The 14,204-nt window shown below is 43.4% G+C and overlaps 1 long non-coding RNA gene across 1 annotated transcript; it reads right to left on the bottom strand.

Annotated features, from left to right (window-relative positions):
- Nucleotides 1–1,541: 1,541 nt before the first annotated feature.
- Nucleotides 1,542–13,671, bottom strand: LOC144616828 (uncharacterized). Its single transcript, XR_013556564.1, has 2 exons — nt 13,575–13,671; nt 1,542–1,860 (listed from the first exon to the last, which is right to left on the bottom strand). It is a non-coding gene; the product is annotated as an uncharacterized LOC144616828 (long non-coding RNA).
- Between the last annotated feature and the right edge of the window lie 533 nt (nt 13,672–14,204).

The following is a 14,204-nucleotide window of genomic DNA, read 5'->3' as shown; positions in this document are numbered from 1 at the left end:
TAAGTTTCATAAGTTGTAGTTTCCAGAATCCTCACCACCCTCAAAAACCCTTCTGGATGTGCTTGGACCACTAAGGCCAGAATGGAATGCAATACTCCATATGTGGTTTAACTGATTTTGAGCCATTAGAATTATTATATTATATTATTCTCCTATCAATCTTCTTAAAGTACCATTGGCCAACATTATTTATAATGTAGAAACCAGAGGACAATTAAATGACCAGCAATATGGGAATGATTAAATAGTTTATGGTAAAAATCATACTATGAAATATTATATAGGCATTAAAATCACATTGTAGAGAAATATTTAAGACCAAGAAAAACAGCTCATGATATAATCTTAAGAAAGCAGGACATATGGAATGAATGAAACACAATGTCCTGCAACATAAGGAAGGATCTCATAAGCATAATGTCAAACAGAAGAAGCAGATACAATACAGTATGAATCCATGTCTATGAAGTTCAAACCCAGCCAAAACCCACCTATGGTATGAGAAGCTATCCTGGTGCTTTCTCTTTGTGGGGGAGAAGTGATTGGCAAAGGGCCATGAGAGCTATTGGGATTTTGGTGATGTTTGTTTCTTGATTTGGGTGTAGGTTAATAACATGCGCTCATTTTGTGAAAATTCAAACCTTACATTTGTATACTTTTATGTACATATTTAATCCTTCCAAAAGCTTACATTAAAAGAAGAAAAATATTGCTATATAAAACTCAGTGTGCTGGAGTACAGGCTAACAATTCTGAAATTACTTTCCCTATAAATTAGGAATGAACAAGAAAGTGAGTTGTGGATAAGAGAAGCCACATTTCTCAATGTTGGAGAAAGGAATTATAAATAAGTAAAGGCAGAAAACTAGCCTGAACCCTGTACTAGTGGGTTCAAGTTGGAGATAACCTTGTGAACTCATGTTTATTTATAAAGATAAATAAATAAATAATGATAGGTATGTATGTATGCATAGGTTAGGATACATCCATGTATTTCCTAGCTCTGTCTGCTGAGAGGGCTTAGCAACCATAGAACTCCAGTAGCAATGAGCATCCCAAGTGCCCAGATCTGGGGTTTAACCATCACTCTCCAATAAAAGAAACCAGGGCTCCAGGAGAAATGGCTGATTGTAGGGTTCTTCAGGGAAAATACAAAAGTAACTTGTAGGGCAAGAAGTAAGGATGAGTGTACAGGAAAAGGAGATGAGGTGGTAAGGAACATGCCAAAAGGACACAGGAGTCAACTTGAGAGAGATTCCAAAGGTCAAAACTGGGACAATTTGAATGACAAAGTAAACAATGATAGCACTGAATTAAAATTTCACAAGATAAAATACATACCCATGACACCTTAGTGGTATATATAAATGATTGAATAAGCAAATAAATAAATGAGGGAGAAAAGACAAGTATTCCTTATAGACAAATTCCAAATAATATCCACAAATACCCTCATCCCCTCCCCAGCAGGTGGAGCTTGATTTCCTTCTCCTTGAGTGTAGGCAGGACTTAGCGACTCACTCCCAAAAATAACACATGGAAAGGAAAAACCAGCAACTTTACAGTGGGAGACCTGGAGGAAATATTCATGATTTAGGGATAGGTCTTGTGGTTGTCATGCACCTTTAGATATGATGCAAGGAGAAGGGCACTTCTTCTCTGTGGTCTTCTTGCCATGAACCCACAACCTCCATTTAATCATAAGAAGACATTAGACAAACCAAATTGAGGGGCATTCTACAAAGAATTTGACCAGTTCTCCTTAAATTGTCAAAGTCATGGAAAACAAGGAAAGGCTGAGAAACTAGAAGACCGAGGTGACATGATGACAAAATGCAATGTGATATCTTGTATTGGATCCTGGAACAGAAAAAGGACATTAATAATAATTTAAAAACTGGTGAAATCTGAATATAGCCTGTCATTCAATTAACAGTAATGAACCGATGTTAATTTCTTAGTTTTGACAAATGTACCATGGCCATCTGAGATGTTAACATTAGAGGAAACTACAAAAGGTGTTCAGGAGCTCTGTATATTTTTGCAACTCTTCTATAAAACATCTAAAATTATCCAAGATAAAACATTAATAAAAGTAAAAATCTCTATGTGTCCCATGATTCCAATTTTGTTTAAACACACCCACATGTGCACACACACACATGCACACACACCCTGAAAAAAAATCAGAAGGAAATATAGCAGAATATTAAAAACTGTATGAACACATACCCCTCCTGTCGGAGCAGTGTTCACTGGGGAAACTCTTGGAGATGGGGACAGGGCAATGAGCAGGACCTCACTGTCCATTGCCTTCTGGGACAGTACCAGAGATCTGATTAGGGCTGGGTGTAGGGTCCGGGACAGGCATCTCAACTCCTGGGTTGTGGGGTTTAAGTTGTCTGATTAGTGAAGCACCAGTCTGGTGTGATCAGTGGTCAAGATAACAACCACAGGACAATATGGCAGGACTTTGGCTCCAATCCTATCAGGACACCTCAGTATTTGTGGTTGTGTAGAGCACCAGGCCCTCCCCTCTAAAAATCAGGTTGCTGGTTCAAGCTTTGCAGTTCCAGTGTGTGACATGGAAAACTAGTGGTAAAATTCACCACATCAGTGTTCAGGTTTTGGGAACAACAGCCAGATTGACTTTCTTAGCACTGGGCCATAGATGACCACCATGGAACTTGGCAGGAGGCCACCTCCTTTTCTGGAAGGCCAGTTTGCAAGGGATCAGTCTGAGATAAGTTAACATTTACCTCTCACTCACTCCCTGATGCAACAGAGTGGCTTCTAAATATCACAGCCCTAAATGTCAGCAGTCCCTAACATTTCAGCCCTGAAGGGGCTGAAAATCACAGTTATCACTATAAGGCACCCTGGAAGATGGTTAGGAAGAGACTTTCATGGGTGTGATCATGTTCACTTGAAACACAGAGGGAAGGACTATTTAAAAGCAAAGCCTAGGAAATGTGCGTCTCCTGCATCCTTGTCTCTTGGCCCTGAGCATGAGTTTGGGCAGTATAACAAGGTCAGCATTTGTGACTCCAGTGGAAAGTCAAGAAAAGGCTCGCCAGGACCTGCTGCCAGCTCTTTTTTAGTATTGGAGGAGTCTGAGTGGTTTTGGGGAAAGGAAGAGTCTCCCTGCAGGGCTGACTCAGTCCTGGGTCCCATAGACCAGAAAGTCAAGAGCTGCCAGCAGAGTCTTGTGATGACAGGAGACACAGGTAGGGCTACAAGTCCTCCCCTGCCTTACCACACAATGGGTAGTAGATTCAACATGTGGAGCAGGTCACCATCTATGAAGTACGTACTTGGACATTTGGAGTGGCTTGGTTGATATCTCTTTTGGAGGGATAGTCCTGGAGGACAGTTAGTGCAAGTCAGTGAGCATGCCTCCCCTCCTACTTCTCATGATATTGAGGCTTTCCTTCCCATGAGGCAAAGGGATATGGGAGTAGTTATCTTCAGGACCCGTGGTAGCTGAAGTATACTCCTGTGTCTAGCACAGTGCTCACCACAGGGCATTTGGAGCAGTAAGCACGGTATCACACAGGGTGGGCGGTGTCACAGCCAGCAAGGAAATAGCAATGCTTCCAGATTGACATCCATCTCTTGACACAAGAGTCATCCAGACGTCCCAGCCACTTGAGGGAAAGAAGGAGTATGGAAAGGATGTCCAGACTGGGCTCCCTACAAAGATTGCACTACTCTAAACACTTCTCCACCTGCCAACACCTGGATACCTAGTGGACACCTAAGAGCAGATGGACCCCTGCAGGAGATGGCTGAACTGCAGGCAATGGCTGAACTTCTCCACCTGCCAACTCCTGGGTACCTAGTAGACACCTAAAAGCAGATAGACTCCTGCAAGAGATGTCTGTGTTTTACATTAGGCCAGTGGCTAGACCAGTCTGTCATGATTAAAGTACAGGACTGGTACAATTTGCCATTGAGTCAGAAATTTTAGGGTCCTATGGCTCCCTCTCTCTATAGTTGGTAAAGGGCATGGAATATACCCCATAGCTCCCTACATATATGGCGCGGTATTGACAAAGATACATCTTCCCAGTAGTCCATGGAAAACCTACATTTTCTGCATTTATCTCAGAGCATTGAGGAAGCAACAATGGTGGCCAAATCCATTTAAATATCTACTTCAGAGGGCATCACCATGTGTAAAGGTCACTGCACATAAACATGCTGCTCTGTGTGCAAGGCAAGTCTGCGGCCTTTTCAATTTTCTAAATAACCACAGGGAAACTAAAGATATGGTCAGCAAAATGGATCCTCTTTTCAGAATAAGAATATTAAGCCAAATATCACTTTATTCACAACAACAGGCTTAGAAATCCCAATATAGAAATGTGGGTAGACCTCCCAGGGCCCCATTTCACACTCAGGGCCAAGAAACAAGGATGAAGTAGGAAAGATGCTCAGCAATGATGCTGGAGGAAAAGCAAGAGGCTAGTTGAAATGTCCAAATACTTACAGAGAAACAGGGCAGAGGTTGAAGGCCCAACCACAGAGGAACTTGCAAGGTGTGTATTGTGAACATTGTGACGGTAGCAGGGGTATGTATCAAGTCAACTCAGCCTTGGTGACTGTGGCTTTGCCTTTTCATTCACTCACCAAATTTTAGTTAAATACCTCCTAGATGCACAGAACTCTGTAGCTCCAGATCACTCATGGTGAATGTTGAATCTCAGGCCACTCTCCCAGATTCCCTTCCAAGCCTCCCTTCACTGATTCTTCTGCAATCACTTTGGCAACAAATAAAGCAGATCCTTAGGATAGATTTGTCCACCGTTTCTGCCACCAACCCACACAATCAAGGACTGCTGTGCTCTGCAGAAATTCAGCCTACAGGAATTCAAGGAACCAAGCTGAGAAAGGATGGGGACCAGGTGCTACAGAGCTTTTGCTTGGGGGGCCAGGCATATTGTGCAGAGGAAGGGCCTATGCACGGAGAGGCAGGGCCAACCCATTACCTTTCTGTGCAAACATCTGAATCCCAAATGGGTGTGGGGAGAGGTAAGCAGCACCATACACAGCTTCTCAGAAGTTTGGCCCATCTCTTGTGAAATGAACGGTCACTTCCACCCTTCATTCCCAACAACCCACTCAGTGACCACCCTTGGGGTTTTCCTTCCAGGTGGTCTCAAGGAAGATTTTCACTTAGCTCGGTGGAGTTGGGGATGCATTCAGGAGACCCAGATGGTGCCCCTTTTTGGCCCCAGTGTCCTCCCTTAGAAGCTCAGTGTGGTTACTATTTCAAATGCCTGCTTAAAGGTGGAAAAACCAAGATGCTAACACCAATTAATCAGCACACATGCCTTTGACCTGACACTCTCCTGATCCAGGCAGCCCCTCTCCCTCAAACATCAGGTGCAAGATACTGAGGACGTGCAGGGAATGACTCCTATCTATGAGTGGGCTCTCTCTCTAAAGCTGTGCCAGTAAGAGCCTGTGTGTTCTTGCCTATGGGCCCATCCATGCCCCAAGTGGAAGCAGCAGAATGACTCATGAGAATGAGGGTGGAGTCAGTGCCCTGGGATCTACATAAAAATAATGGATCCACATAAAATTCAAACCCAAAATGCTGAGATCATCAGCACCACACTCTTTCCAACAAAATGTCTCTGTTGTGCCTGAATTGATTCATTCAGCAAGCACTTTGACCTCATACTGCATGCCAGACCATATATTGGGGACCATGGATACAAAAGTGGAATTGCTAATTGTGCACACAGCTAATCCTGTAAGGGAGTGTGAGCGAAGGCCATGTGTGTGCAGCATTCTGTGTGGGAATGAAGATTGCCACCCCAAAGGAAGGAGGGTACAGAAAAGACCTCATGTAAGAGATTGCATTAATCAGGGTTCTCCTGGAAGAACGAGTGTACTGAGAAGGGGCAGCTGCAGAGAGGTGTGGACAGTGAGAAGGGGGCCAACAAGCCCTGGTAACAGCGGGCAGCTCCTAAGTCCCTGGGTTTGAAGGAGCAGGTGGATGGCAGGGAAGTAGGATGTGCAGAACTCGAAGGTGCTGCAGCTATGGAGACAGGCTTGTAGGACTGGGGCCCAGGAAGGGGAGTATAGTCACTCCCCAAATCACAGTGGAGAATGGGGGTTTCTCTTCACCCTCCCTCTGAGCTCCTATTAGTGCAGGATTCATGGTAATTCCAACCGAAATGTAGACAGCAATGGACAGGGTCAGACCAGAATTGCCCTGGTCTCCAGGGCAAAGGAGAAGAGGAGAATGCATTTAGAGGAGCAAAGACAATTACCAGCTGGTGGCAGGTTTGGAGCTGGACAGGCATAAGCTGAAGAAGACAAGTTCTGAGAAGCAATCAAGGAGATGGGCAGTGGCAAGGTGTTGGCAGCATCAGGAGGAGTGGTCCTCCATGTCTGGGACCCAGATTAAGGGTGGGGATGGGAGTGGGGGCAGAGGAAGTAGGGGGAGGTGAGGAGCTGAGAGCAAGATGATCCAAGTTATCAGGAGTCAGGGATGTTGTGCAGCATGCTAAGAGGGGTAAGCTTCATTATAGATGCATTGGAAACCATGAAAGTTCTGTTTTCATTTTTGAAGTCAGGGTAGTGGCATGATTGGAACTTTGTCTTAGCATAGCTGGCTCGAGGTGCCTGGGTGGCTCAGTCAGTTAAGTGTCCGACTTTGGCTCAGGCCATGATCTCACAGTCAATGAGCTGGAGCCCCGCGTCAGGCTCTGTGCTAACACAGCTCAGAGCCTGGACCTGCTTCAGATTCTGTGTCTCCCTCTCTCCCTGCTCCTCCCCCACTCACACTCTGTCTCTCTCTATCTCTCAAAAATGAATAAATGTTAATTTTTAAAAAAAAAACACAACTGGCTCCACTGTGGGAAAGGAACTAAAAGGGAAGAGATGAGGGGCAGGAGACCAATGACAGCATCACTGTAGTAATTGCAGTAAGACATGGGAAGACCTGACCATGGCAGGCAAGCAAGTTTGCAGAGAAAGAAGGTGAAGGAAACAACCATTACAGCATGAAAATATCAAAACTTGGAAAGCAGAAAGGAAGTAGATTGGAATTACAGTCCTAGAAACATCCTCGGGACTCTGGTCTGGGACAGGACATTTCAAGCTCCTTACAAAATACTTGGGGGAATAATGTTGGCCTTGCCCACCTTGTTGCCTTATAGTCAGGCTCAAATAAGCACAGGTACTTTGAAAGAGCAAAGAGAGAGACATGCAAAGTGTAGTGGGGTCACTTTAATGATTAGTAGAGCCCTCCTGGTGAGGACAATTTTGCAACACCATGAAGCCAGAACCAAAAATGAGTCAAATCACCCTTTTAGGGGTCTGGGTGAGGTGGGTGATTCACACTGAATCCTCCAACCTTCCTAAGTCCCCTTCTGACCTGGATATCCTGATGGGTTTGATCTCTGGGCTGGCCAGTTACCTTCAATGATGGAAAAAAATCTAAAATGTGTTGCACAGTAATTCCCTTTTCTACTGAACTGTGGACTGTTAAGCAAAAGGGGGAAGTGGTTGCAATATGGCATGTTCCCACCAGGTGGCACCCAAGGCCCGAGTTTGAGATTCAGCACTGCCTTCCAGCCTTTAATGGAGACTTCCCGCTCAAAAGCCTACCCAGAAGAACCAGAAAAGATACTGCAACCTTTATGACTTGTTCTTTATGGGACATAAGTCTATGGTGACAGAACAAGGCCAGAAGGGCAGAGGGCTAAAACTACATCAATTCTGACAGATGAAACTGAGACAAAAATAAAAACATTCCAGTGTTGATATGTGCTTGCCTGCATGCAGAGTGATGACCTCCATCTGTAGAGGACTTTTAAAAGGATGGCCTCTCCGCAGTCTGGAAGCTGCAAGCCTATCTGGAGACAGAAGATGGGAAAACCACCTCTCCAGGAATCTGCCATTGCTTCCAGCCTGGAAGTCATAGTTTTGAGCATGTGAAGATTGGCATATCATTGTAATTTTATGGCTCCATGTTCAAGCTCTAAAGTTTGTGTCTACCTACCTAGCTTAGGAGTTTTAGAAAAGATGAGAAAAAACGTGGACAAAAACAACCTCCATAAAACTGTGCATAACATTCTTTTCATGTAATAATTATAGTTGAATTTGAGCACTTAGTATAAGCAAAGCATTTTTTATGTGACTCCATTTACTTTTTTATTTTTTTATATTAAATATAATTTATTGTCAAATTCATTTCCATACAACACCCAGTGCTCATACCAACAGGTGCCCTCCTCAATGCCCATCAAGCAAAGCATTTTTCAGGGCAAGATATGACTTAATCATCACAAGCACTCAAAGAGGCAGAGATTTCTCATCCTCATTATACAGATGGGGAAGCTATGGCTCGGAACAGTAACACAGCAAGTAGATGGCAGGGTCAGGACTTCTACCCAGGTCTGTTAGATTTCCAAGTTCAGATTCATACCTACTGTACTGTGGAGGCTCCCTGGAGTGTGCTCCCCGTGGGATCTGTGTGAAGGGCTGGATATCGACAGTGATGGGACATAGTCCCTGCCCTAGGGAATATTCAGAGACATAGATATGACCAAAATACACAGGGCTAAACCTAATATAGGTGTGCACAAGTGCTTCTAAGAGCCTAGAAAATAGACCAGTTAGCCTCCGAGGTCATCAAGGAAGGTTTTGAAAACTTGAAAGGTAAAGAAGAGCATCCCAGCATAGAGATGAGGTTGTGTAAAGGCACAGAGGCATGAACTTGCACAATGTCCAGAAATAACTGTGAGCCTGGAGTGAGGAGAAGAAATCAAAAACCTCACTTACGCCTGACACTGAAGAACTGTACACAGCCTGACACAGCAGTTGGAGATGGTTGGGGCCAGAGTTTGAGTGGCTGGAGGGGACAGGTGCCTCCCAGAGGACAATGGTGCACTTGCCTGTTGGCCGCACGGTGTTGAGTGTTTTTCTTTCTCCCATGGTGGACTCAAGGAAGTCCTTGGTACCTTAGTGAGGGAAAGGGAAATGACAGCTACCTTCATTGGCATGACCCAAGAAAAACTCAGAAACCTGAACACCACCTGGAAACTTACTGGCGAAATCCAACTGTCCTGTTGAGGCTTCCAAAGGACCAAGAACACAAGCTTTAGACAAGGGTTCTTCAAATGCAGGGAATGGTCAGACAGTAAACACTTGCTTGGAGCTAGTAGGAATTGGGGGTGGCATAGCACTATGATTTTTAGGGGCATTACAGACATCTCTTCCCATCAGTCTCCTTCAGGGAAAATAGCCCCATCTTAAGAGTTGGGAGCTAGTGTTCTCAGCTCATGTTTGCTATCACTGTGGATCAAGAGGGATCTCGCCTATACTGGGGCATGCTTCCTTTTCACAGAATGGCAGATGGGCTAACATATCTTTTGTCTTATTTTCTCTAGGCTGCTTCTTAACTTAAACCTAAGAACTCTGACATGGGGCTGGAAAGTAGGCAGAAAGGCCAATCATTAAATGTAGGGAACCAGTGAGCCCAAAGGAAAATACAGTGACAACACTCTTTTCTCTGATATCCTTTCCCTGTTTCCCAGGTAGAAAATTCTTAGTCCCCAGATGGTTCTCCTGGACATGATCTTAGTGACTCCTGAAACAAGCAGCCTGACCTTTCAACAGGCGTTCGACCTTCTTTCACTCCCACGCTCCCTGCATGAGGGGAAGGCCAGTCTTATCTGGCTCCCTCTCCAGGCTGTTACATCAGAGTGAGCTTATTCCTCATGGACTCCATGGCTTTATCTTGCTTAAAAAGATAGATTTGGCAGTACTAAAAATCAAAACATTTCTCTGGCAATGTCTTGCTGACCAAGACACAATTATCTCTGACCCACTGAGCATGTTAAATGGCTTTTATTATTATGGAAATCATTGCATGCTGAGGATCTTAAAAAATAGTTACATTTCAGAAAGGCACAAAATGAGAACATTTTCCCTCCTCTACCTTCCAGAGACAACCTTCTCACAAGTGTCTGTGTTTTGTTTTCCTTGTGTTTATCATTGTAGCATAAAATAAAATGTATAGGCTTCTATTCCTTGATTTATCAAAATTTGATGGAAAGCATTGTCTACCAACTGTCACAGTGAGGTATTTATTGAATTCTACAACCACATATTTTCCTTCTCCCGTCTGTGTCCTGATTTTCATTAGTTATACTATTTCATTTTTTTCCTTAGTAATCTTTGTGACTCAAAAATATGCTTAAAATGATTTCAAATTTAAGATATACTTCCAAATATACTTAGAATTATTATTTTAAGATAAACATTTACTATTAATACCCCTACAGTTAGAATTTTAGTATTTACTCAAGTTCAGACAGAGTCTGTTAGCCTCTGTCTATGAAAGATGAGGAATTTGAGGTGTTTATCCCTCCTTTCACCTTCATCCTCAAAATCCTAATGTATTGTGTTATTATTCTTTCAATGCCAAGATAACAACAGTTATATTCATGCCAACATATACCTCCTGTCAGAGATTTTAACATCAGTAAGACCCTTCTTTCTCATTTTCAGTATAAGCAGTGGAGCATATTAGTAACTATCCTACAAAGGAAATTTTTCAAACAAGCTGGTGCCTCTCTTTCTTCAGAACTGTACCTCCCGCCTCATTAAGCAGAAAGCTGAAACTTCTTGGTCATCTTCTAACACCATAGGAAACTGTAAATAGGAAAAATATAGCTATGGATGTAGGGGAAGGAGATATTCCCCATCTCATCTGCCTTAAGGAGATCATTCATTACAGCTTCTTTTTGTGCTGTTTTGTCACCATCCAGTGTCAGGGTGCCCTGGCAAGCCCAACAGAAGTCTGTGAATAGAAATCCAGATCAGTATCCAGCCTGGGGGTTGGGGCTAGAGGGCAGGGAGTGGGGATGGGGAGAGTTGAGAAATTAAGCTCCCAGGTGGTGTAGGCCTCCTCTCACCTTGAAGAAAAAATGGATGTTCTGAGTCTAGCTGTTGGTTCAGCACCAATAGAACTCCACAGAAACGTCTGGAATGATAAAGTTCCATTCTACTAATCCAATTAAGGATTTCTTTGTCTGGGAAGGAATCTTGAAATATTACACCATCTGAGACTTTTAGGCAGGGGGATACAGTGAGCTAAGCTCTTGCAAGTTCACACCTCAACACAAAAAATGCTAAAAAAAAAAAAAAGTAAGTTTTAAAAATTAAATATGCAGTTGGGCTCACAAGAAAGAAAGTAAAAAAATCCATAGATGTCTGAAATAATAATGGAAATGAAAGTCAGAATAATAATACTCTTTTCCTACAATAGCCGTGGGAAAAAGGGCATGAAGACTAGACTCTGAAATGGACCCCAACAGCCAGAGGCTTCCTTAGCAGACACAGAACAGAAGATGCAGCCTTGAAGAGTAGGATTTGAGAAACTTATGTGAATCTGTGATCCCCAAGTAAAAAGAAACTATAAAATCTCTGCCTCATTCGTAAAGGGTGATAACCTCAGTTAAAAAAAAAAAAAAAGTGACTATAAAATCTCTCCCTTCCAGCCCAGGGTGCTGGCAAGGAAGCTTGTCTCTACTCGGAGTTGTGAGAAGGAAAAAGCTCCCATGAGAAACCAAAAATCTCAAGGCCGTGTTGAGCATGAGCCTGGTGTCCAAAAATACACTATGCACATGATGGAGGAGAACATCAATATAGAAACTGGTCCTGGGCCATGATACCCAACCTGTGGCCTCTTGTAGAAGCAAAGTCCACACTGATCAACACCCTACAGCCAAATGGCTTCGGATTTCCATTTAAACAATTCTGGTAAAGATGAGCTCACACTAAAATACTTCAAACCACCTTGAGAAATAGTTTAAGTGAAATCAGCTTTACTGAAACATGTTAAATGCTTAACATAAAAATTTAAAAAAATAGACACCATAAAAATACTATCAAAGTTACCTACCTCATCCATACCTGATTTCTCTTGAAGAAGGATGTCCCCAGACATCTCAGGAGAAAAAAGTCAGAAAGCCAGAAGGGACCATACACCCTCTCACCTAGCACCACCCTTTGTCTTACAGATGAGGACACTGAACCTGAGGGAGCAGATCTTGACTGTGTGGGAGTCTGTGTTGGAACTGGAGAGCTCAGGTTTCTAAACCACAGGCTAGCTCTTGAGTTCTCTGCATTGGAGGTGAGGTGGTAGTGAAGGTGGTAAGACAGCAGCAAACCAGGGAATAATAGTGCCCATTCTCATCTCCATAGAAATAACCCCCCAGGAATGGCAGGATCATTTCCATAATGAGATTATAATTAATAATATATTATTAATATATTAATATTAATATATGATGCCAGTGCTGCTGGTCCAGGGACCATATTTTGAGTGGCAAGTCTCAAATAAGATATTTTTCTATTATTCTGCTTCTTGTTACTTCTACCTACCATAGATATATATGGAAGAGAGGAAGGAGTCTGCACTGTTCTTCTTAAAGGCTCTTTTCCTTCCAGAGAAGCTGTCTAACACTCCCCCCACCCCCAACCTCCCTCAGTCACTTATAATGATGGTGAGCAAGTTAGTGAGGCCAGCACTGAGCCCATTGCATCAGTTCTGGAGGCTGAGGTCTTCTGTTGGAGCCGCCTTAATAGTATCATCACCCTTCAGGTTGGGTGATATTGGGGGAAGGCATGAAGGACAGATGGGGAACTGAAATATGAGGTAGTAAGAATGGTTGAGGGGAAAGGAAATGGTCATAGTCCAAGAAGGCTCAGGAATACCTTAGCATGGGACCAGTGCAGAATGTCCTGTACTGGCACCAGCTTTGTTAGAAAAAAAGAAAGAAAGAAAGCTGTTCTAAAATTGGCCTTTCTTCTCTTGGGAAAGTCAGATTCTTTCCCAACAGCCACTAGTCTGAGGAAAATTGGGGGAGGGGGAGGGGAGACAAATCCTTCCTCTCACCATTACCTTCTATGATGGATGACTTTACCCCTGAGGCTTCACTTAAAGCCAGTATTCTGAGTCTTGGCTCAGGTCCAGGCTGTCTGGGAGCCTGGGCTGCCATGTCTGATAGAGAGGAACAAGCACCTGGGTTGGGTTCCCAGATCCAGCCATGGTTTTCTAATTATAATCATCTCTTGCTCTCAGGTTGTACATACATTTCTTGAAACACTTCATTCGTTCATTAATTTCTTTCATCAACAAATATTTATTGGGTATCTGCAACATGCATAGTGTTGTGCTATACCCCTCTAGGAAGGATCTAAGAGCCTAAAAGCCATATTGATCACTAGACTGTAAGATAGAGGCAAATACTGTCCTGGTATTCAGATCTCTTACAGTGCTCATTCCTCATTATATCTATGTAGGGAGACTCAAGGGAAGTGTCTTTCCTAACCCAGAGAGGGTCATCCTGGTTCACGGGACACTAACAGTCAGCCCCAGAGCCAGGGCTGCCATTCAAGGTTATCCCACCAAAGTATGACATGTCCTATATCGACTAGTGTAGACTCATGCAGGGGTTTCCCTCCACCTTCTCTCAGACCCAAAAAGAGGAAACAGGTTCAGAAGAGAAGTTTGAAAACGAAAATGAGACAAAATATGAACTCACCAGTGAGGGCTTGGGGACCCCAGCAGATCCCCAGAAGCAGATCCCCAGTACTACTGACTCCAGAGTGGTTTTCACGACCTCCTGCCAGGGCGATTGGAAGCTATCATGACAAGGCAGAGAACTGGTGAGATGGCTTTGTATACAGCCCTGAAACCTCAGCTGTTATGACTACCTTTGGCCAGAACAGAACACTACCAAGACTCTCTGTAACAGTGGGAAACATTTTCTCCTGATAGAAGTTTAATCCTGAAGTGGCTGCTGAAATGAGGGCAGAAGTCCCCCTGGGTAAAAGGCGGACGTCAGATCAGCACCTTTTGGGGAGACCCTGCAATGTTGAAGTTACAGTTGGGAAGACCACTACCAGCTGTTCTTTTGACATCTCATCAGACTCAGGTGAAGTCAGAATCATCATGGAGCTTCCAGAAAATGACTTACCCAGGCTTCATCTTCTGAGGTTCTAACTTTATTTATAAATCTGAGTGGGGGCCTTGGTGTTATTGGTGACTCTGATATGCAATCAGAACAAAGAACCATGAATGGACCTCTTCATAGCCAGAATTCTCCTTACTCTGCCTTTTTTAAAGTTTTTGGTCTATTATGGAATCTTCAAGTATTTGAAAAATAATCCAT

Source organism: Panthera onca, chromosome B4, assembly GCF_046562875.1.
Source record: "Panthera onca isolate mPanOnc1 chromosome B4, mPanOnc1 haplotype 2, whole genome shotgun sequence".
In the NCBI taxonomy this organism is placed as follows: domain Eukaryota; kingdom Metazoa; phylum Chordata; class Mammalia; order Carnivora; family Felidae; genus Panthera; species Panthera onca.
The sequence above is the reverse complement of the archived record's forward strand: the minus strand, read 5'-3'. Positions and strand labels throughout refer to the sequence as shown.